General features: G+C 44.3%; 2 pseudogenes across 1 annotated transcript; both read left to right on the top strand.

The window, feature by feature from the left end:
- The first annotated feature begins 1,858 nt into the window (after positions 1-1,858).
- Positions 1,859-4,094, top strand: LOC148872193 (cytochrome P450 89A2 pseudogene; annotated as a pseudogene). Its single transcript, XR_016106559.1, has one exon. The product of XR_016106559.1 is annotated as a cytochrome P450 89A2 pseudogene (transcript).
- A 7,658-nt stretch (positions 4,095-11,752) lies between these two features.
- Positions 11,753-21,633, top strand: LOC148872192 (cytochrome P450 89A2-like; annotated as a pseudogene).
- Positions 21,634-22,655: the final 1,022 nt, after the last annotated feature.

Raw genomic sequence — 22,655 nt, 5'->3', positions numbered from 1 at the left:
AAAATGTCCAAAATACACATGCAAGTATAGGTTGGTTTTTACAAAAAAAATGATTGCAGATTTACCATTAAGCGATTGATGTGAACCGTGAATGGAAAATTTGGAAAATAAATCATTTTTAAGAAAGAAAAAAAGAGATTGAAAGGGTTTGGCATAACAATTAATATGAAGTGAAAATTTGAAAAACAAACATTTTGGTCAAAATATAATAACTGATGTAGCGTGATCTGGCTACTCTCACGCGTTTGGTGACTCGGACGTTGATTCAGATGCTTGCCTTATCAGTGGCTGAGATGTGTTAGGCCGAGCTATTTGGTTCTGCAAGAGAGACAGAATTAGAGTGCCTGGGTTGTTTTTACCCAAGGTGGGCACTTCGATGCTTAAGTCAGAGAATTATTTGAGAGTTCTTTAAGAGATAAGAGAGTCTTAGATCTTAATCGCATGAACCTTCATTGGTAAGAATGAGGGCTTTATATAGATGTGAGCAGCCTTGGTCTTCTCATCACAACGAGTCTCATGTTCTCACTGAGCTGTTTTCGCTTAATCAGGGGAGTAATTACGTCAATTACATAATCTACACGGGAGTTATGGTTCGTCTGATTAACTTTGATGTGTGCGATGCAATAGGTCAGCCTAATGGTCGATTCATTAGCACTCTGGAGACCTCGGATTGATAATGTATCTATGAGACAAGTCATTTAGCTCGCCTTGTAGGTCGCCACAGGTCCTTACAACTCGACCGGTCTCTAAGGTAGGTCGCAATATGTTGGGAGACCTATTAGCCCGACCCGGCCAAGGCAATTAAGGTCGGCCCGAGCGAGGTGTTAAGACCGACTTGCCGATTTGGTTTGCTTGCTCAGCACTAAAGTGTTGCTTGAAGGCCACATGTCATAATGTAATTCGGAGGACCAAATTACCCCTCATTAACAACAATCATGTATTATCGCATGCGAGAGTGGAATGCCATGGCATGCTAGGATAGAATTACTCATTTTTTTTAAAATTGGAGGTAGCTTAAGTATTTTATAATAATAATAATAAAATTTTTGAAAAAAGACAATATAAAAGTCAATAAAATAAATTAACGTTAATTTGGGTAAAGATTACATTACCTAGATAAAGAGAAGCTGGAGGCATGTTATTGGTATGCTAAGTAAGTTACTTAACCCCTTTTGAGGAGTGTATCAAATACTTGAATAATTGATATACTATCTTGATTTACTATAGGATTCAATATAGTAGGAGTAGGGGTGCTCATGGTTCGGTTAACCAAATCATAGGGTTTTTTTTTGAAATCGAACTGGTCCTACCAAATTTTCTATCTCCCTGAACCGAAACCAAATCGATACCACCGGTTTCAGTTTTTTAGTTTTAGTTTTATATATTTATAACATATATTATAAATAAATGTATATAAAATATTATATTATAAATACTATATATAATATATGTAATATATTTTAAATAGATATGTATATAAATAAATAAGTATAAATATAATTTTTAAAAATATATATTTATATATATAATACATATATGATATATTAAAAATATATATAAAATTTATATATAAATACATATATCGATCGGATTCGGTAAATCGACGATTTTTTAAGCTTAACCAAAAACCCAACTTGTTCCTCCGTTTTCAAAAATGAGGAACCAAAACCGAATAAATCGATTCGATTAACCGCATATTTCGATTTGATCTGCTCAGTTCAGTTCGATTTTTTGATTTTTTATGAGCACCAGTAAGTAGGAGAACATTGTAGGAATTGTGATACCTGCAAACAAACGGGACCTAAGAGAAAATGTATGATGCAAAAGAGGTGTAATAGCGGAAGCATTAATTGCTTCGTCTTCCTGTGACTCCTGAGAAGAATACTTGAGGGGCAAGTTTTGGGCCACCTCTGTAAGACTGGAGATGGAGACGCCTCGAAGCCTCTTCCTCGCTTGTCAGAGCCTAGAGAGTCAAACCCCAACCCAGCTCTTTTCTTCATTCCTATCGTACCAGTTTCCTTGCAAATCCCCTTCTTCCAATAGTTTACTACTGTTTATTTGTTTTGATTTATAAATTATTACAAAACGAGGGCCCATAATTCTGGACGGATCAAATTCCTATAATTCTTTATAAGGGCTTATCCTACCTTCTCCAACCATTGAACCAAGACACCTATCCAGAAACCCCAGAGGATGTGACGTGATGAACACGTAAATATCTCTCTCAGTCTCTCTCAATTCTCAAACACTTGTTAAACTTTACTTATCAAAACACTTGCAAATGGGAATTTTGGGGTATAAATTAATTGTCCATTTCCAATTCATTTCAACGGAAAGTTAATCAGAAATCGTGTTGTCAGCCTCCGATGGAGATTTGGTTCATCATCCTCGCCTCTCTCTGCATCTCTGCAGCCCTGAAATCCCTCCTGGATCTACTCTCCCTCAACCACAACCACAATAAGCTCCCACCAGGTCCCTTTACTGTCCCCATCATAGGCGACTTCTTATGGATTCGCAAATCCCTCTATGATATTGAAACCAGTGTTCGCAATCTACGCACCAAGTACGGCCCCATCATCAAGCTTCAAATTGGCTTCCGCCCAGCTATCTTCATCGCCAACCACGACCTCGCTCACAAAGCCCTCATCCAGCACGGCTCCACCTTCGCCGATCGCCCTCCAGCTCTCGCACCCAGACGCGTCATTACCAGCAACCAACACAACATCAGTGCAGGCGCCTATGGCCCCCTCTGGCGCCTCTTCCGACGTAATCTTACCCACGAGATCCTCCACCCTTCACGGATTAAGTCTTACGGAAACGCCCGCATCTGGGTTTTGGAGATACTGACCAACAAGCTCAGAGAACAAGCCAATTCCGGACAACCCGTTCGCGTCATGGATCACTTCCAGCACGCCATGTTCTGCTTGTTGGTGCTCATGTGCTTCGGAGAAAAGCTCGACGAGAAGGTTATCAAGGAAGTCGAATCCGTTCATAGGAAGCTTATAACCAGTTTCGGTCGATTCAACGTGCTAGCTTTCATGCCAAGATTGGGAAAGATTGTGTTCCGAAAGAAGTGGGAGGAGCTCTATCAGCTCCGGCACAACCAAGAAAGCGTTCTCATTCCTCTAATCAGAGCCCGGCAAGAGCAAGAGAAGAAAAACCAGAAGGGCGAATCCATCCTCTGCTACGTCGATACTCTGCTCAGCCTTCAACTCCCAGATGGAGGAAGGAAGCTGACGGAGGACGAGATGGTGACCTTGTGCTCGGAGTTTCTAAACGGGGGCACTGATACAACATCCACCGCGTTACAGTGGATCATGGCGAATCTGGTGAAGCATCCACACATCCAAGCAAAGCTGCTCTCAGAGATCGAAGGAGTGGTAAAATCCGGCGAAGAGATCAAAGAGGAAGATCTGCAGAAGATGCCGTATCTGAAGGCGGTAGTTTTAGAGGGTCTGAGAAGGCACCCACCTGCACACTTCGTGCTACCACACGCAGTCACAGAGGACATCACCATAGATGGGTATGTCATACCGAAGGACGCCACAGTGAATTTCACGGTAGCGGAGATGGGATGGGACCCAAAAGTGTGGAAGGACCCGATGGAGTTCAAGCCGGAGAGGTTCTTGACCGGTGACGTTGATGGAGGGGAAGTGTTTGATATAACGGGGACCAGGGAGATTAAGATGATGCCGTTTGGTGCTGGAAGGAGGATCTGCCCTGGTCTTGGATTGGCTTTGCTTCATCTCGAGTATTTTGTAGCCAATTTGATCAGGGATTTTGAGTGGACGGCTGGCGATGGAGAAGAAATCGATTTGTCTGAGAAATTGGAGTTCACCGTGGTTATGAAAAATCCTCTGAGGGCTCATATATCTCCAAGGATTAAATAGAGTAGACCATGCATGATGATGAACTATCTTTTGGGGGCCCATATGGAAATAAAAATAGTATAAATAACTTCTGTGTTAATATTTTGGGCCCATATCCACTTGTTGTTGTATATTAAGTAAAAGTGGGCCCCTTATTCCTGTTAAATGTTAATTATATCCATTGTCAATTAAAATCAAAACAAAGTAGAAGAGATTTTTTGAAGACGACGTGAGAAAGTGATAGATGAGCTGGTAGAACTGGGTCAGCTGTCACCTTCACAAGAAGGGAGCTTCCTCGCAAAACCTATGCTACTCCAGGTGGAGAAATCTCCGTGGCTAATTTATCTGATTGGTTGGGAACCATTAAGACCAAAATTAACCCACAGAGGTCTTGTCTCTTTCTCTACGGTTGATTTAGCCTTGTTTTGCATTTATTACTATCACTTCTACATATTTTTAATGCATTCTTAACTCATAAATTGGACTATAAGTCCCAATAATAAGAAAAAACAGATGTGCAAAAGAAATTAAAAAACTGGCCAGCCCATTCGAGCCTGACTCAAGCCTGAGCCCAGCCCAGCCCAAGTTGGGTTGGGTTAAGCTTAGGTTGGGCCTAAGTTGGATTGTGCCCAAATCCAAGGTTTGAACCTTAGGGTATGGGCTGACCCTCAACCCGACCCAACCCAACTAAGTTGCAATCCTAAATTTTGTCTTATATTCCGCTAAGTTGTTTTTTATGTTTTTTAATCTTAAAAGATAAAAAGTAACAACAAGGCATTAGCTACGAAATTATCATTAATTAATTGCAAGAAACTTTAGGAATTCAATTATCATTAATTAAAATGTCTATCAATAGGGGGGGTTCTAGAATGGATGAGATCCCTCAAGTGCAGTTTGGATATGGGTTTAAAAGTGGTGGGGTATTTGAGGAGGGGGTTTATAATTCTTTCAAAAATGGGTTTAAAAGTAAAGGGATATTTTAGTAATTTTAGGGAAAAATATGAATGATGGAGGGATTTAGAAAAAAAAATGATTTTTAAGAATGGAAGAATGGTTTGGATATTCTTCAGGAAAAGGCTCAAAGGAGGGAGGGGTGCTTCTATAATTTTTTCAGAAGAAAGGTTTTAAAAAAGAAGGGGTGTTTCAGCAATTTCCTGGCTTCAAGGATAGAGGGGTATTTCTATAATTATTGAAAATTATGCCTGGCTTCAGTGCTCTCTTTATTTTATGAAGAGATATTCCCAATGCAAGGTTGCAGAAGGCTGTTCAAATGGTGTGAGCATAGACTTGCACCGACTGAAGCCGAACTCCTTAATAGGTATTGTCCAAGAAATGAGTGTTTCAGAACTGGGTACCTAGGATAGAAGGTCTAATGACTCAAGGCATCTTAGGTCCAATGGCTAAATGGCTAATGGAGTATTGGAACTGGATCTGTTACTCACACATGGCACCTCATAATGACCGCGCAGACACATCCCACCATGCATTGGAAACATCTCTTGTTAATAATAACACATAAGTATCGGAAATGTAGGATGTGCTTGTGAGGTTGTTGCGAGAAACCCTGTGTAAGGAACAGATTTCAATTCTCAAGCACTTGGGAAATGAGGGTTTTGGAATTTACGGGTCCAATTGGGCCTGTAACATCATAAAAATTATAATAAAAATATAAAATTTTAATAAACATATAAAAATACAAAAAATAAATTTATAGAAAAAATTGTCCATGTCTTTGACGTTGTATTTGGGTTAGATTTGGATATTGAAACTCCAAATTTGAATCCGATATATTGGAATTGGATCGAATTTGGATTTAACCCGAGTGCACTTTGTTTATTTGTTTGTGTTTAAAGTAAAGAAAATTAAAAGGTTTAAAAAAAAATAGATTTTAACTCATTCAGATATAATAATTTTTAATAAAATACTCTATTCAGAAGAGGAATGGGGTAGACCGTTGGAAATGGAAGATTGATAAATTTTTAGAACAGGTGAGTGGGGCATTCTACGATAGAGAAATGACAAAATAGTTACAGTCCGAAGAGCTAAAAGTGGGAGACTGTATCAACCAAGAAAGAATGGTATGGAAGGAAAGCCAAATTCATAATTTAGTTCCTAGTCATGTTTGGAGAAAAATAAAAACCATCTTCCTCCTTTCAAACCCAAAAGAAGACAAGATAATTTGGAGATTCGACCCGAGGCTGTTTGATTGATAGAGGGGATGCAGGGCCTTTCTCTTTCCAGCTCACAAGTTTAAAGGCAATTATTAAGTCACAAGGCTAGGATGCCTTTGATCCAAATTCTCCGCAAGGGTCCGCCGAAGGAGCTGAGGATGAGGCCAAAGCTAGTGCTGGTGCTGCTGATTCTGTCGCCGAGGATTAATCGGCAACCTCCATCTTGTGCTGACCGAGGTGTCGTTGGCCGAGGTGTAGCCGATCGGGCTATGCCTCGGCGTCCCCAGTCCTGTCTTGACTAAGGTGTCGTTGGCCAAGGTGTAGCCGGCTGGGCTATTCCTTGGCGTCCCCAATCTTGTATTGACCGAGGTGTCATCGTCTGAGATCTTTCGGTTTCCGAGCTCTCAGCCATGGGACGCTCAGTTTCTGGTCTCGGGAGCCTTTGGGGCCCTTCTAGGGCTAACCGTTTCCCAACTAGCACAGCCATTAAGCCGGCGGTAGTGCGGAGTTCCTCGACCGCCTTCAGGCCTTGGTGGGCGGGGGCATTCTTCCTCCATGACTTAGCGTGTGTGTGTTTAGTGTGCGCGGTGTAGGGCGATTGTGTAGTGCAACTGTGTGTGGTTGTCGGGAAACGGTTAAGTACTGACTTAAGAATTAGAGCGACCTTGCCGGGTTAGCTACCCCGGGTTCTCTGATCCATTGTTTTGTAGATTGATCCAATTCACTGCCCAATTAGATTTCGGATCGCCCTCCAGCTAGGAGTAGCCAGATCGTGCACTATCAATTGGCGTCATCTGTGGGAAACGATCGAAAGGTCATCCCTATCTCTTTACAGTTTCAAAGTTAATCTCAACCTCACTGGCATCTTCCAACCACACCGGAAAAAGTGTCGAGATGAACGTCATCGGGGGGCAAGCCCAACAGTCAACCTTCCCCCAAGTTCCTACGGTGTGCATCGGCCAGTTCACCATTCCACTCACAGTGTTCGGAGTTCCATCACTGTCCGCACCACCGAGCACCACGCAAGTGAGCATCCCACTCCCCCAAGTGGTAGGTGCAACTTTCTCTGAGCCATCCGTGGTTCCCCACGAAATCGGGAATTCCCAGTTCCATGACCTCATTCAGTGCGTCTGGGCAATACAGATCCAGATGCAGCAGGTCCAACAATTCCAGCAATACCAACAGTATCAACACCAGTTCCCTCCACTACAGCTAAACCTATAGCCGGTTCCACCTCGGCACTCAGGGCCCCGTATTTGACATTGCAGAGCGACAATTGGACAGCCACGCATCTCACAGGGCCAGTTCAGCAATAACCCGAATACCTAATAAATTTTAGGGGCTCCTCTTGATATAATAATATTTTAAATAATTCTATTTGGCAATTAAAAAACTTTGGAGTTTCATAAATCTTCTTCTTCATCAATTTTTTTTTAACAAATCACATATGTCACATGCGTCACGACTAGTAGTCTAGTATCATGAAAAAAAATAAAGACAATGATGGAACGGAAGAAGAGAAAAAAATTAAAATTATATAAAAGTCAACAAATGGATTGCATTAACTTTAAAATTCTTGATCCGACGGTTTCTAGAAATAATGACCTAATCTCGTGTTCCCTAAAAATTACCCCCAATGAAATATGAACATGCTGGCTCGTTTGTGTCAAACTTTCCACCACTAGGTCCACTCTGACGGTGTTGAAAATGAATGGGCAGTTACAAAATTGCTCATTTGTTGTATATATTTATTGAAAATATTTTTTTAATAATATTAATGGCAGGTAAAAGCATCTTACAAACAAAGAAAATGACAATTTTAGGATTTCAAAATACTCTTTAGGGCATATCCCGTCTCTTAAAAACCAATTGGAGTGGTTTGTGTTATAAATTGAGTGAAAGTTTGGGACAGTGATTAAAAAAAAAAGAAAGTTTAGGGAGTCCATAGTGGAGAGATGGATTGTAAAATAGGAATGGGAACGGGTAGGGTACCCGTATAAATTGCCCTACCCTTGACCAAACATTTTCTACTAAAAAAGTACCTTAAGGCTTATAGTGTGACTTGAATTCAAATAAATTAATTATAAAATAGATTTTATTAACTTTTGTGTTGATCAAAACGATCAATACATATATACGATTAACAATGCCAACTAAAAATTAAAAGTTAAAATTAGCATTTTATATCTTAATGAAATCCAAATTTACATCAAATGATGATTTTAATCTCAAAAAATTTATACAAATAAAATATTAATAATAGAATAATTTTCTTAGTACTTAAAATTTATAAATTTGTGCATGATATTAAATATAATAAGTTTATATTTATGCACCCTAAGTATGAATACTGATACCTTAAAGTCAAAACCCAAATCTTATTGATTTTTAATCTAAAATCTCAAACCCCGTAAGGTTTTGATAAACGAATCCTATTAAATTCGAGTCAAATACCCAAAAACTCCCGTGAAATTGCAATCCCTATCCCAAAACATAAAAGGGATAACTTTACATAAAGAATAAATAAATAAAATGAACTTCTATACTTGGAGTACAAGAATACTTGATGGGCAAGGAAAGAACTTTTGCTCCGGTAGTCATTAGTCAAAGTCGAGGAAACGGTCCACCCACGATGTGTTAAAATTACTTTTGTTTACTCTACTTTTGCACATGATTGGCTTTTCACGTGCCAATCTACCCTATCTCATGGTTTCCATCTCCCACCAAACACACATTCAGAAACCCAGATGACGTTTGGGCAGTGGTCAGACAATGAACTGTAAACTCTCTCGAACACCGTACTCCTTATTAGGCATAAAGAATTTCCAAAAGAAATAAAGTATTTTAGAATAAATAATTAGCCATCTCCACTCCTCTTTACTTGAACAAAAAAGCAAAAATCGTTTGTAAGAAGTCTGATCACTGATCGGTGTTGATGAAGGGTGATTTGGCAGATCTGACAAGAAGGGAATACATAGGCGCGATCTAATCGAAAGATGACAAATCAGCCAGGCAAAGCCTAGTTTGCAACATTTGGAGTTCGGGTATTCAGCCACCTCGGTGTAGAGACACATTGACACCCAATTCAGTTCGGGACTAAAGAATCGAAGTTCCAGCTCAAAGCTAATGAGCTGAAATGCTACATAACCGACTCCAAAGGCTTCCCCAACAAATCCCAAATCTTTCGAGATCACGACAACCCAACGTATCTCGAATTTCCTGAGATCACGATGAGAACTCGTCCCGGCTCCGCCTAAATTGGAGGTAAACGATAAACCTTATCAACCCATTACTCTCCTTCAGAAATGGAACAAACCTTATCTCCACAACCCAGATATTCCAAAACTCTTTCGTAAGGCCCACGACCACTCCAGTATATAAAGACATGAAACCTCAAGGCAAAGGTACGCGTGATTACTCTACTCACTAGCACTCAAGCTTTCAAGCATTCAGCTCGCATTCACGGCATAAGTACTGACTTAAGAATTAGAGCGACCTCGCCGGGTTAGCTACCCCGGGTTCTCTGATCCATTGTTTTGTAGATTGATCCAACTCACTGCCCAATTAGATTTTGGATCGCCCTCCAGCTAGGAGTAGCCAGATCGCGCACTATCAATTGGCGTCATCTGTGGGAAACGATCGAAAGGTCATCCCTATCTCTTTACAGTTTCAAACTTAATCTCAACCTCACTGGCATCTTCCAACCACACCGGAAAAAGTGTCGAGATGAACGTCATCGGGGGGCAAGCCCAGCAGTCAACCTTCCCCCAAGTTCCTACGGTGTGCATCGGCTAGTTCACTATTCCATTTATAGTGTTCGGAGTCCCATCACTGTCCGCACCACCGAGCACCACGCAAGTGAGCATCCCACTCCCCCGAGTGGTAGGTGCAACTTTCTCTGAGCCATCCGTGGTTCCCCCCGGAATCGAGAATTCCCAGTTCCATGACCTCATTCAGTGCGTCTGGGCAATACAGATCCAGATGCAGCAGGTCCAACAATTCCAGCAATACCAATAGTATCAACACCAGTTCCCTCCACTACAGCTAAACCTGTAGCCGGTTCCACCTCGGCACTCAGGGTCCTGTCAGGGCCAGAACCCAAATCGGCCTGGAACTAACTAGAACATTAACCAATCTCCCCATCGGGGCGAAGAGACCTCACAAGTACCGATTCCTCTTAGAAGTCAGGTTTCGCCCCGTGGAAGGAGAGACGGTCAACACACTCCTCCAGCCTCGCAAGGAAATCTCAGAAACAGGTCTGGGGATAGTCAGCCCAATCTGCCTCGGTACTCATAGAAAAAAATGATGGCACGAGAGCAGATAATAACCAGTTTGGAGTTCGAGGTGTGAACTTGAGACAAGACCTCTCCGTCCCTCTAGATAGCCAGTTCGAGCCCCGCAACCAAGAGAATCCAACGAGAAGGAACTAGGATCTACCTCGCGACAATGCCGAAGTACCAGACTAGACCAAAGTGAACAGTACCAACACCGAGCTGGTGAAGAAGCAGCAACGGCGATGTCACAAAACATGCCGCACCTCGGCCAGGAACAACCCGCCAGTGAAGCCAGGCCAGCGAGAAGAGCAAACCAAAGGAAAGGAAGAAGCGAGCTCGGTGGCTACAAAGACTACGCCTCCACTACTTTGTCAATCATCCCCTTAGTCTCCCGAGCTCTTGGCAACTCCAATGCCAAAAGATTTTAAAATGCCCCCATTAGACAAGTATGACGGGTCGTTTGACCCCAATGACCATGTGGACTCTTTATAGTCTCAGATGCACCTAACTGGGGCTGATGAGTCCTGCATGTGTGTAGCCTTCTCTACTATGTTTAAGGGGGTAGTCTGAACTTGGTATTGAAATCTCGCATCGGGCTCCATCAAAAGTTGGTCCCAGTTCGCCGACTTGTTCACTGCGCACTTCATTACTAGCAAGAAGTGTTTGAAATCGCGGGAAAGCCTTCTAAATGTGGTTCAGAGGGAAGGAGAATCGATTAGAAGCTATATCAATCGCTTCAACAACACTTGTCTGTAGATACTAATCCTTGACTCGACGGTACGACACTGCAACAAAGAAAGGTACAACCACAAAGAGTTTAAGTGGCATGTGGTAGCTAACAAACCAAAGGACATCACCGAATTCCTTAAGTTAGCATATCAGTTCATTGGTACTGAGGAGGAGATCAATCAAAAGATCAACAACCCATCGCTGGAAAAGAGGAAGAGAGGTAATGAAGGAACGAGCAATGGTGGACCGAAAAGGAAGAAAAGCAAGTCCCAGAGCAGGGTAAGAAACAACTCAAGAAGTCGATCCCCCTCGCGAACTCGTAAATCAGGTCAGCGCTCCAGAACCTCACCTGTGGAGAGAACGAGCTACACACCTTTGAACGCTAAGGAGAGATCCTAATGGCCATTAAGGACTCCTCCTTCGTCAAATGGCCACCCAGGCTAAGGGGAGACCCAACAACAAGAAATCCAAATGTTTACTATCATTTTCATCGAGATCATGGACACAACACAGAGAATTGCAAGAATCTTCGTGACAAGATCGAGGAACTTATCCAACGTAGATACCTAAAGAACTTCATCTTGCGAGAAGAGAGAGGAAAAATAGATCGACAAGGGGAGCAAAGGAGGAATGGCCCCAAGATCAATAGGCAGAATGAGCAACCATCGTGACAGTTGCTAGAGGAAAGACCGATCCGCGGGTAATTAACATGATCACCGGCGGGTCCATCATTGCCGGATGTACATCAGCAGCTGGGAGGACCTTAGTCCGTGAGTTAGAGAATGAAGAGGAAAACCTGCCAAAGCGACCTAGGCTTGAAGAACCAATATACTTCACTGGGGATGATGAACGCGGGATCCAGTACCTTTACGACGATGCCCTAGTGGTGAAGTTACGAATTAATGACTTAGAGGTAAAGCACATCTTGGTAGACTCAGGCAGCTCGACAGATATACTCTTCAAGGAGACCTTCGACAAATTACAATTACGGTAGAGCGACCTAAAACTGGTAGATACTCCTTTGTTAGGGTTCAGTGGCAAGGAGGTTAGACCTCTTGGTCGAATCACAGTACCTATGGAAGCTGGCACATGGATAAACATTGTGCGATTTGAGTACACATTCCTGGTAGTCACGATTCCCTCCCCCTACAACGCCATAGTAGGTCGGCCCATCACGCATGTTCTACGTGTGGTAGTATCCACTTACTATTTGGTGATGAAGTTCCCAACTGATTACGGAGTGGGAGTCGTGCGAGGCAACCAGCTCGAATCACACAAGTGCTATGTGGCTGCTCTAAAAGGAAAAGCAAAGCTAGTAGAGGATGTCGATCTCGAGCGACCAGCAGAGTATACCGACGAGCGAGCTGCCCCGAGAGAGGAGACGGTCCACATATCAGTCTCTGCTGACGAACTAACCAAGACTCTCCAGATCGGTGCCTTAATCAATGAACCATTTTGCTCCCAGCTAGTAAGTTTCTTACTCGAAAACTTAGATATTTTTGCTTGGTCCGCAGCAGAAATGCCCGGAATTGATTAAAAAATTATAACTCACAAATTGAATACCGACCCTTTAGTTAGGCCTGTAAGGCAGAAGAAGCACAACCTCGCCCCGGAATGTTGGAAGGTAGTTGATGAAGAGGTTGGGAACCTCCTCGCGGTAGACTTCATCAAGGAAGTCCATTACCTGAGCTAGGTGGCTAACCCAGTTCTAGTGAAAAAAGACAATGGCAAGTGGCGCATGTGCATCGATTACACCAACCTGAATAGAGCTTGCCTAAAAGATTGTTTCTCGCTACCCAAGATTGACCGCCTAGTGGGCGCAACCTTAGGGCATGAGTTGCTGAGATTATTGGACGCCGATACCGGTTACAACCAGGTTAGGATGGATCCTGCTGATGAAGAGAGGACTGCCTTCATAATTGAGCTCAGGTTATACTGTTACAAGGTCATGCCCTTCAGATTAAAAAATGCTAGGGCAACATTCCAGTGCCTTGTAAATAAGATTTTTGAGCCATTAATCGACAATAATGTTATGTTGATGACATGGTTGTGAAGACCCAGTTTTCAAATTCTTTGTTGAATGATTTAAGGAATGTTTTTCAAGTTTTACGAAGATATAATATGAAGTTGAACCCAAACAAGTGCGTCTTTGTAGTCACTTTGAGCAAATTTCTAGGTTATATAGTCAACCAATGTGGCATCGAGTTCAATCCACACAAAATAAAAGCCATTCTAGATATGAGACCACCCAACAAAATAAAAGTGGTTTAGAGGTTGAGTAGCCAGATAGCTGCCCTGAGCCGCTTCAAGTCCAAATCGACAGACCGGTGCTTACCCTTTTTTAAAGCCATAAAAAAGAGTAAAGACTTCGAATGGACTGAAGAATGCCAGCTCACCTTTGATGAGCTAAAAAGATACTTAGGTACTGCCCCAATTTTAAATGGACCCGAAGAAGGGGATGTGTTAAAGCTATACCTCTCTGCGAGCGATGAAGTGGTTAGTTCGGTATTGATCAAAGAAGTAGATCGGGTCCAACGACCCATCTACTATATTAGCAAAATTTTGCAGGAAGCAAAAACCAAGTATCCGGAGATTGAGAAATTAGCATATGCACTAATCATAGCAGCCTGAAAGCATTGCTTGTACTTCCAGGCCCACACTATCGTTGTTCTCACCAACAAACCCTTGAGGCAGATTCTGCTCAAACCTGAGGTGTCTAGGAGATTAACGAAGTGGTCCATTGAACTGAGCATATACAATATCTAGTATGAGCCTCGACCAGCAGTCAAAGCTCATGTCTTGGTCGATTTTGTAGTAGAATGCATGCTCAGCACAACAACCCCCGAGCTGACCGAGCTCGACCACACGGTGGGAGCTTCAACCAGTGCGGTGCTAGTCCCGGTCAGAGTGTAACCGACTTGGGACGAGGAGCCCTGGATCCTCCACGTTAATGGCTCGTCCAACCAATATGGAAGCGATGCAGGACTGATATTGTATGGCCCAAGCGAGGTGAAGTTGGAATATGCTCTCTGGTTCGGATTCAAGGCATCAAACAACGAGGCAGAATATGAAGCATTGGTATTCGGGTTAACCTTATCAAGGGAAATGAAAGCAAAGCACCTCATTGTATGCAATGACTCACAACTAGTGGTTAACTAAGTCACTGGTGAGTACGAATCCCGCAACCCCACTATGACAGCTTACTTGCCAAAGTCAGAGAGATCCTGCGCAGCTTCGTCTCCTACTTCATCAGACAAATTCCGAGGTCCGAGAATGTTGAGGTTGACGCCTTGTCAAGACTAGCTAGCATGAGCAGCAACACCACGCGAACTGTGTACATAGAGGACCTACCTCGGCCCAGCATTCTCGGGGGGCAGAAGAGGTCACTCCCGTGTAACAAGCGGAACTAAGCTGGATCGACGCACTCGTGAGTTATCTACTTCACGGGACCCTACATGCAGAATATAACGTAGGCTGAAGGGTAGAGCGCCAGTCAGCTAAATATGTCCTTATAGACGGACAATTGTATAAAAGGCCTTTCACGCTCCCTTATCTACGCTGCTTGTGACCCTCAGAAGTTGAGCATGTACTTCATGACACCTATGAAGGCTTGTGCGGCGGACACTTGGGGGGTAGAGCTCTCGCATAGAAAGTGTTAAGGCAAGGCTATTATTGGCCCTTGATGAAGGCGGATGCACTCGAGCTCTAAAAAAATGTGACAGGTGTTAGAGGCATGCCAACATTCACCATCAACTTGTTGCTGATTTGAAATACTTCACTGGCCCGTGGCCCTTCGCGCAGTGGGAAATCCACATCCTTGGTCCTTTCCCCCCATCAATAGGGTAGAGGAGGTTCTTGGTTGTAGCAGTAGATTACTTTACAAAGTGGGTGGAAGCTGAACCCTTGGTAACGATCACAGCCCGCAGCATACAAAATTTCTTCTAGAAAAGCATAGTATGTCACTTCAGACTACCTCGAGTGCTGATATCCGACAATGGGAAATAGTTCGAAGATGTTAAGTTTCAAAACCGATGTGCCAAAATGGGTATTCAACAAAATTTTACCTCGGTGCACACCCCTAGGAGAACGGGCAAGCAGAAGTAACCAACAAAGCGATACTTCGCAGATTGAAAGCTCGCTTAGCTCGAGCCAAGGGATTGTGGATAGACGAACTGCCCAGTGTCTTTTGGGCCTACCGAACTACTATTAAGACCGCGACGGGTGAGACCCCTTTCAACCTCACGTATGGTACAGAAGCAGTGATCTCAACAGAAATAGATGTGTCCACATTATGATTGGAGGCTTATGATGAGGAAACGAAAGGTGACAAGCTCCATACCAACCTAGACCTAGTAGAAGAGGTACGAGACCTGGCTTACATTTGGACCGCAACTTACCAACAAAGAGTAGCTCAGTACTATAACGCACAGGTAAGAAAATGACACTTCCGCATCGGCGACCTGGTTCTTCGGAAGGTTATGGTACCTGAATTAGGAAGGTCCATACCGAGTCAAGTGGGTATTTGGGGAAGGCACATATGTGCTTGAGACTTTGGAAGGAAAGCAAGTACCTCGAGCATAGAATATCGATAACCTAAGAAGGTACTACTTATGAACTTACAACTTAAAAGAAAAATTTCCTCAAGTCTATGTGACCACCGAACTGGTCGAAAAAGACAACTGAATGGAGAGAGGACTGCGAGTCACTCCCAGAAGCCAAAGGGCTATGGCGTCGAGCTGATAGAAGACCTCGGCACTACGACAAGTCCTAGTCGCCTCTTTGGCATAGGTAGACAAGTCCTAATCGCCTCTTTGACATAGGCAGACAAGTCCTAGTCGCCTCTTTGTCATAGGCAGACAAGTCTTACTCGCCTATGAGGCATAGACAGCTCGGGTGCAAACCCTACAGTGTCTAATTTACCTCAGCATACAAAATAAGGTTAATCCCACCTGGGGTCAGGCTCATTAGCTCGACGCTAAGGGATAAGCAACACTTAAGCAAGTGAGTAGCCCATGCGCAGACAGGTCGGGTATATACACTACAATGTCTGCCCACCTCGGCGTACAACGGTACGAGGTTATTCCTACTTGGAGTCAATCTCATCGGCTCGGGAGAAAACTATACTTAGGAACAAGTTCACTCCTATTTGGTTTAGTACCCTAGCTCGGGAGTAATCCACACTTAGAAAAAATTTACACACAAAGATTGCAAAACACTTATATTTCATTGATGTAGAACTTCAAGTACAAAAAAAAATTTACTATAACTGAGCTCGAAGGCCCGAGATGTACATTATATGTAAGGGGGTCCAAGAAAAGAGGCACGTCTAAACATCCGATCTGCTAGAATCCCCTCCAGCAGGTAGGTCGATTTCCATGTGGTCCTCCTACACATCCTCTCAGCCTACTTCGCTTGACGGCCTCGCCTCAAGAATTTCACCGTCACTCTCCCCTTTGGAGGAGTCGGGTTCCTCGTCAGCCTCCTTTGCCATCTCAGGAGTGATGGCCGACATGAAAATAGATCCAAAGTCGAGCTCGGGAAACTTTCGTCGCATCAGCCACTTGCAAAGCTTGAAGCATGACCGGTACGAGTTAGATCCATACTCGACCTGGAGTTCATGAAACTCTGGGGACTCCTTGAACTCCTTGACGGCGCGATCTCTCTCTTGAACCCGCGCCTCCTGGATGGCGGTGTCAAGGATCTCGATGCGTTCCTTAATCATAGCCTCAAGCTCCCTTCTTGGCTCGAAGAACCTCAACCTGAGCTAAATCCAACTCGTGGTAAAGTTTCCGAGCGTTTTCTTCGGTCTCACGGACTCGCTTCAAATTGATCTCGGACTGGTAGACAAGTGAATGAATAGCGGAGTTCACGTGGCAAACAGAAAACAGACGTAAGCACTATTAACAAAAGAATAAGGAAGTAAACAAAGGGGCAGGTTACTCACCACCATACGGTAACTAGCTGCTCTTCCTCCGAGCTGACTCGTTGGCATGTCAACCCACTCCGCGACCTCTGCAGGAAACACGACATCCTTGCTCTTGAGAAGCCCGAGCTGCAGAGTCATTATGCTCTCCTTCGAGGGCTGAGGCTCGAGCACTGATGTACCCACGGGCTCGTGAGGTGGGGCCCCCTCGTCCTGGTCCTCGTCCAGGTCAACAACTAGAGGCTGGGGGCAGACCTCCTCCTCTGGGAGCTCGGCCGAGATTAGCTCTGCCACAGCGACCTCGGGTTGGACAGGAACCAAAGGACTGACTCCTCCCAACGGGACCTCTTTGAGGCCTTCCTCTTCTTAACCTTCTGAATGCTTTGTAGAAGGTTTGCTACCTCAACACCCATCATAGCTTCTGCAAAAAAAAAAAAAGAAAAAAGTTAGTCACGAACTGAAGAAAGTGCAAAAATAAAAAAGGAAAAGCGATACGTGTGTTGAGGTGGAGGTCCACTAGGAGGACTCAGCCCAGCTCGTACAAGCTTTTCCTTAGCCAAGAAATCTTTCATTTCAAGGCTGAGGTCCCTCCAAGAATTAACGACTGCCCTAGTCTCAGCATCTAACCTCACTCCAGGGTACTTAATGGCCACTCGCCAGTGAGTCGGGAATGGCCATCCCTCAAGGTTCCGAACAAAGAAGTACCTTCTCTTCCAGGCTGGTACTTTGTTTGGGTTACCGAACAAAACTTTGAACCCAGGGCGAGGGGAAATGTAATAACTTTGTAGGGTGTCCCCGCGCAGGCAAGAAGAGTTCTTCTTGATGGAGCAAATCGAACTAAAGATGTCTATGGTAAGAGGTCAATTATACTCATGGAACAGTGAAATCTTGCCAACAATGGTTCGGGTGGAGTTCAAGTGTAACTGGTCAATAGTAATGTCGAAGAACTTAATGATTTCTCTGACAAAAAGGTGGAGCGGGAAGTGTAACCTAGCTACGAGTTGTGCCTCAAAAACCGCAAGCTTGTTGTGACCGTGAACCCAAGGGTATTGACCCAAAGGAATACTAAAGGTAAGGGTGTCGGGAAGACGGTAATGAGCTACCAAGGACAGCAATTTGTCTGAGGTCATCGTGGAAGGGCCGAAGTCATCCGGATCTCGACCTAGAGAAGAAGATGGGACCCCCTCTCTAGAGGTCGGTCGTTCTTCCTGAGGTTCAAGTTCCTCAAGCCGAGATAGCTCAACATCAGGTAAAGGTGTTTCCCCTAAGAGGTCTAAAAAGGAGCTCTCTAGCGAAGAGCTGACCTCACCAGCGGGAGCCGAGGACCGCACCTTGGCACCCTCAGGCTCACTAGAATCACTAAGTAACCTATATATGCTAGCACTAGACATACTGGACAGGAAAAGGAAAGGGGAGCAACTAATGAAAGAAGACGAACTCACCTAAAGGACGACAATGACCTCGGACACAAAAGGAAGAGTGATGAGCTGAAACACTTCGATGCGATCTCAGGAGAGCTCAATTACATGATTTATGGTGAAGGTAATGGGCTCTACGGCCCCCTATTTATAGTCCACCGCATTTGGCAATCAATGGCTGAGACTTGTACGATCCAACGGCTCCCATGAAAACTGGCTGCACGCTACTCGAGGATGAAATCTGTTGAGCGTGCTCTTTGGCGTCCGCGAAAGCTATAAATAGTGTGACATCCGCGCGCGCTTGAGACATGACCTGGGTCATTTCTTGGTTGAGCCAGACAATTGAACAAGCCCGACCAATGGTTTTCCCTCCAAATTGACTAAACGTCACACCAAATCCACCTGGACTCTTCACGAACTCCCCGCATCGGGTAGGACCCTTGGCACGAGGAGTGGGGCAATTGATGAAGAGTGATTTGGCACGACCTGACAAGAAGGGGACGCATAGGCATGATCTGATCGAAAGATGACAACTCAGCCAGGCAAGCCTAGTTCGCAACATTTGCAGTTCGGGTATTCAGCCACCTCAGCCCAAAACCCACCTCAATGTAGAGGCACCTCAACTCGCAGTCCAATTCGGGACTAAAGAATCAAAGTTCCAGCTCAGAGCTAATGAGCCAAAATGCTACATAACTGACTCCAAAGGGTTCTCCAACAAATCCCGAATCTCTCAAGATCACGATGACCCAACAGATCCCGAATTTCCCGAGATCACGATGAGAACTTGTCCCAGCTCCGCTTGAATCAGAGGTAAACGATAAACCTTATGAGCCCATTACTCTCCTTCTGAAGCGGAACAAACCTTATCTCCACAACCCGGAGATCCCGGATCTCTTTCGTAAGGCCCGTACTCCAGTATATAGACATGAAACCTCAAGGCAAAGGTACGCGTGATTACTCTATTGACTAGTACTCAAGCTTTCAAGCATTCAGCTCGCATTCACAACATAGGTACTAACTTAAGTATCAGAGTGACCTCACCGGGTTAGCTACCCCGGGTTCTCTGAGCCACTGTTTTGCAGATTGATCGAGCTCGCTGCCCAATTGGAGTTCAAATTGCCCTCCAACTAGGTGTAGCCAGATCGCGCCCTATCAGGTGTCAACTTCCCCAGTCTTAGTCTAATCCTCGCCTCTCACTGCATTGCAGAATCTCCCACCAGGTCCCTTTACTATGCCCATCATAGGAAACTTCTTATGGATTGCTAAATCCTTATAGGAGATTGAAATCATTCTTTGCAATCTACACACCAAGTATGGCTCCACCGTCAAGCATCAAATTGGCTCTTGCCTAGCCATCTTCATTGCAACCATGAGCTCGCACATGAGGCTCTCATCCACTATGGCGCCACCTTCACTGATCGTCCTCGAGCTCTCGCACCCAACCGTGTAATTTCTAGCAACCAGCCCTACGACCCACTTTTGCATCTCTTCCGATGGAATCTCACCCACGAGATCCCCCACCCTTCACAAATCAAGTCCTAGGCAATGCTCGCATCTGGGTTTTGTCCAAGACATGAGAGGGAGAGGCATGGCATTGGTCCTCGGCCCTTGAAGGGGGGCTGTGGTGGCCCTATCTTTCGCCTTCGTCCCAAGGGCTTTCTCGTTGGTGGAGGTGTCCTTGGTCTCAGAGGTGACCACGAGACTATGTTGATTTGTCCCCTCGTCGGTTAAGGGGTCGGGAGGTCCTTGGCAGCTGACTAGCACATCGACTACTATTGGACTTTGTGGGGTCGGCCTTGTTGGATCTGACTGGGCCAATAGCTAATGGGTCTAGAGACACTCATCCGCCATGGTGCCCCAAGGCTTCCAGCGGGGCGACCACCCTAAGGGCGGCCTTCTATTGGGCGCCCCACATCATCTAGACTCTGTGCGAGGTTGTTGAGCTAGTCAAGGACCACTTGGAATTGGTCCATGACCAAGTTATGAGCATTCTTGGTGTTTCTTTCCCTCTTGGTTGAAGCTTAGGAGTTACTTTTTTAAGACAAGTTTTAGAGTATAAGTTCATTTGAGGGAAGTCTTAGCGAAATTCCCATAAATGGTGCCAATTGTTGCTGCCTAGGATGAGCCAAAGGCAACAAGGTAAATCCACTTCTGAGCCAAGGGTTGATTGATGAGTCCGAGGTCCACTGTGGCCGATGGCTGGTAGGTCAGACTCATGAAGAGAGAGAGGAGACATTAGAGGCCCCGAGTGCTAACCCGTGATGGGGACTCCGATGGTCAAGTTAGTAAGGGTATGAAGAGAAGTGGACGAGGCCTAAGGTTGGGATGCTCAGACGAAATCACAAGGGAGGCGAGGAAGTTCTTAGGAATAAGGAGTCTAGATCTTTACCTTGAGGGGGTCACCCCCTTTTTATGCTTGAGACCGCCTAGAGGTAAGTGGATGCGGATGGCCAGGATGTTGTTAGGCCTTGAGGGCACGCCCATTTGAGGTTGCTGTGTGCAATCGCGCTATTGGCCCTGCGTCGCACGCCAACCTCTTCTCTCATTGGATCCGCACTACGTGCCGCCTTTCGCCATGCGCGTGTGTGCCATTGGCCTGAGCTATAAGCGCCTACATCACTAACCAGCAACCTCAAAGAACAAACTAATTTGGGACAACCCATTCATGTCATGTATCAGTTACAATATGCATGTTTTGCTTGTTGGTGCTCATGTTCTTTGGAGAAAAGCTTGATGAGAAGATTATCAAAGATGTCAAATCCGTTCAAAGGAAGATGAATACTAGTTTTGGTCGATTTAGTGTACTGGCTTACATGCCAAGATTGGGAAAGATTATGTTCAGAAAGAAGTGGAACAAGTTCTATTAGCTAAGGCACAATCAGGAAAGCGTTCTTATTCCTCTAATAAGAGCCTGACAAGAGCAAGAGAAGAAATTATAGAACAACGAAGGGAAAATGATGAGACCATTGTCTGCTATGTCGATACATTGCTCAGCCTTCAAATCCCAGATGGAGGAAGGAAGCTGATGGAGGATGAGATAGTGAGCTTGTGCTCGGAATTTCTAACCATCGGCATAGATACATCATTCACCACATTGCAGTGGGTCATGGCAAACTTGGAGAAGTATCCACATATCCAAGCAAAGTAAAGTAGTTCTTAGAGATCGAAGGAGTGGTAAACTCCGACGGAGTGATCAAAGAGGAAGACCTGTAGAAGATGTCATACCTGAAGGGGGAGTGGATTAGCTAGAGACAAAAACATGCACACCCAGCTGAATTACCTATCATGATTGAACATGCCAGTGTTCAGAACAACTAGGTCCCACATGGGGCCCATACTAAGCACCGGTATGTTCAATTGTGATTGGTAGTTCAGCTGGGTGAGTATGATTTTGTCTCCAGCTCATCCGAGTGCATATGAAGGCACCCACCTGCACACATGTCAATTTTTTATTTGTTTTTATAGTTGGAATTTGGAAATAGTGAGGTGGGAGAATCTAACACACTAAAGGGGGTAAAACTGTATTGTATGTAGGATTTTGAATGTTAAACAGGGTATGCCCTTAGCCCCAATCAGATTAATGTACATTATGTCATTTATTGTAAATGAATAAAGTGCATAATTGATTTGTGTTATATTGGTGTGTTTCTGTGATATACCCTTAAACTGAACACTTATGAGATTCGTATTAATTTAGAATCTTCACAACCATTGGATAGATCTGGGGAGATTTATCCCACCAAGGCTGACATTGATGTGCCGCCAAGTTGGTTGGGGTGGCTTGTCTCAGCTACCAGGGTGAGACCTGAGGTACATGAAGTGTGGGTTTTCTTAAAACCCTGAACTAGACCAAATTCCAGTATTGCCCTGGACCTTGGAGATAGATGGGCAAAACTGAAATGTTACACCTGACCCCTAGACTCGATTATGGTACTACACTAGGTGTCAGATTGGGCTATTTTTTATATACCAATCTGTGAGATCCTTAGAGGGGGTCAAAACCTAGCTATGTTGGAGCAATTTGAGAATTCACTTGAGTGGGTGATCATAGTGAAAGGATCATCCACTTTGTTGGACAAAGTGAATAATCAGGGAATGCACTCTCTCTGATGGAAACCTAAACTGCCGGCAGTGGATCTCAAATGTGTTTGAAATTTGGTTTTGCAAAATATATTTATATAGAGATATATATTATGGTTTCAAATTGGTTTGCAAAAGGTTTTAATTCCCAGGATCCATGTGAGTAGAGCGTGCAACACTGTACCTTGCAG

This window comes from Nelumbo lutea, chromosome 2 (assembly GCF_056320005.1).
Source record: "Nelumbo lutea isolate HS-2025 chromosome 2, American lotus-T2T, whole genome shotgun sequence".
NCBI classification, from domain to species: domain Eukaryota; kingdom Viridiplantae; phylum Streptophyta; class Magnoliopsida; order Proteales; family Nelumbonaceae; genus Nelumbo; species Nelumbo lutea.
The sequence above is the reverse complement of the archived record's forward strand: the minus strand, read 5'-3'. Positions and strand labels throughout refer to the sequence as shown.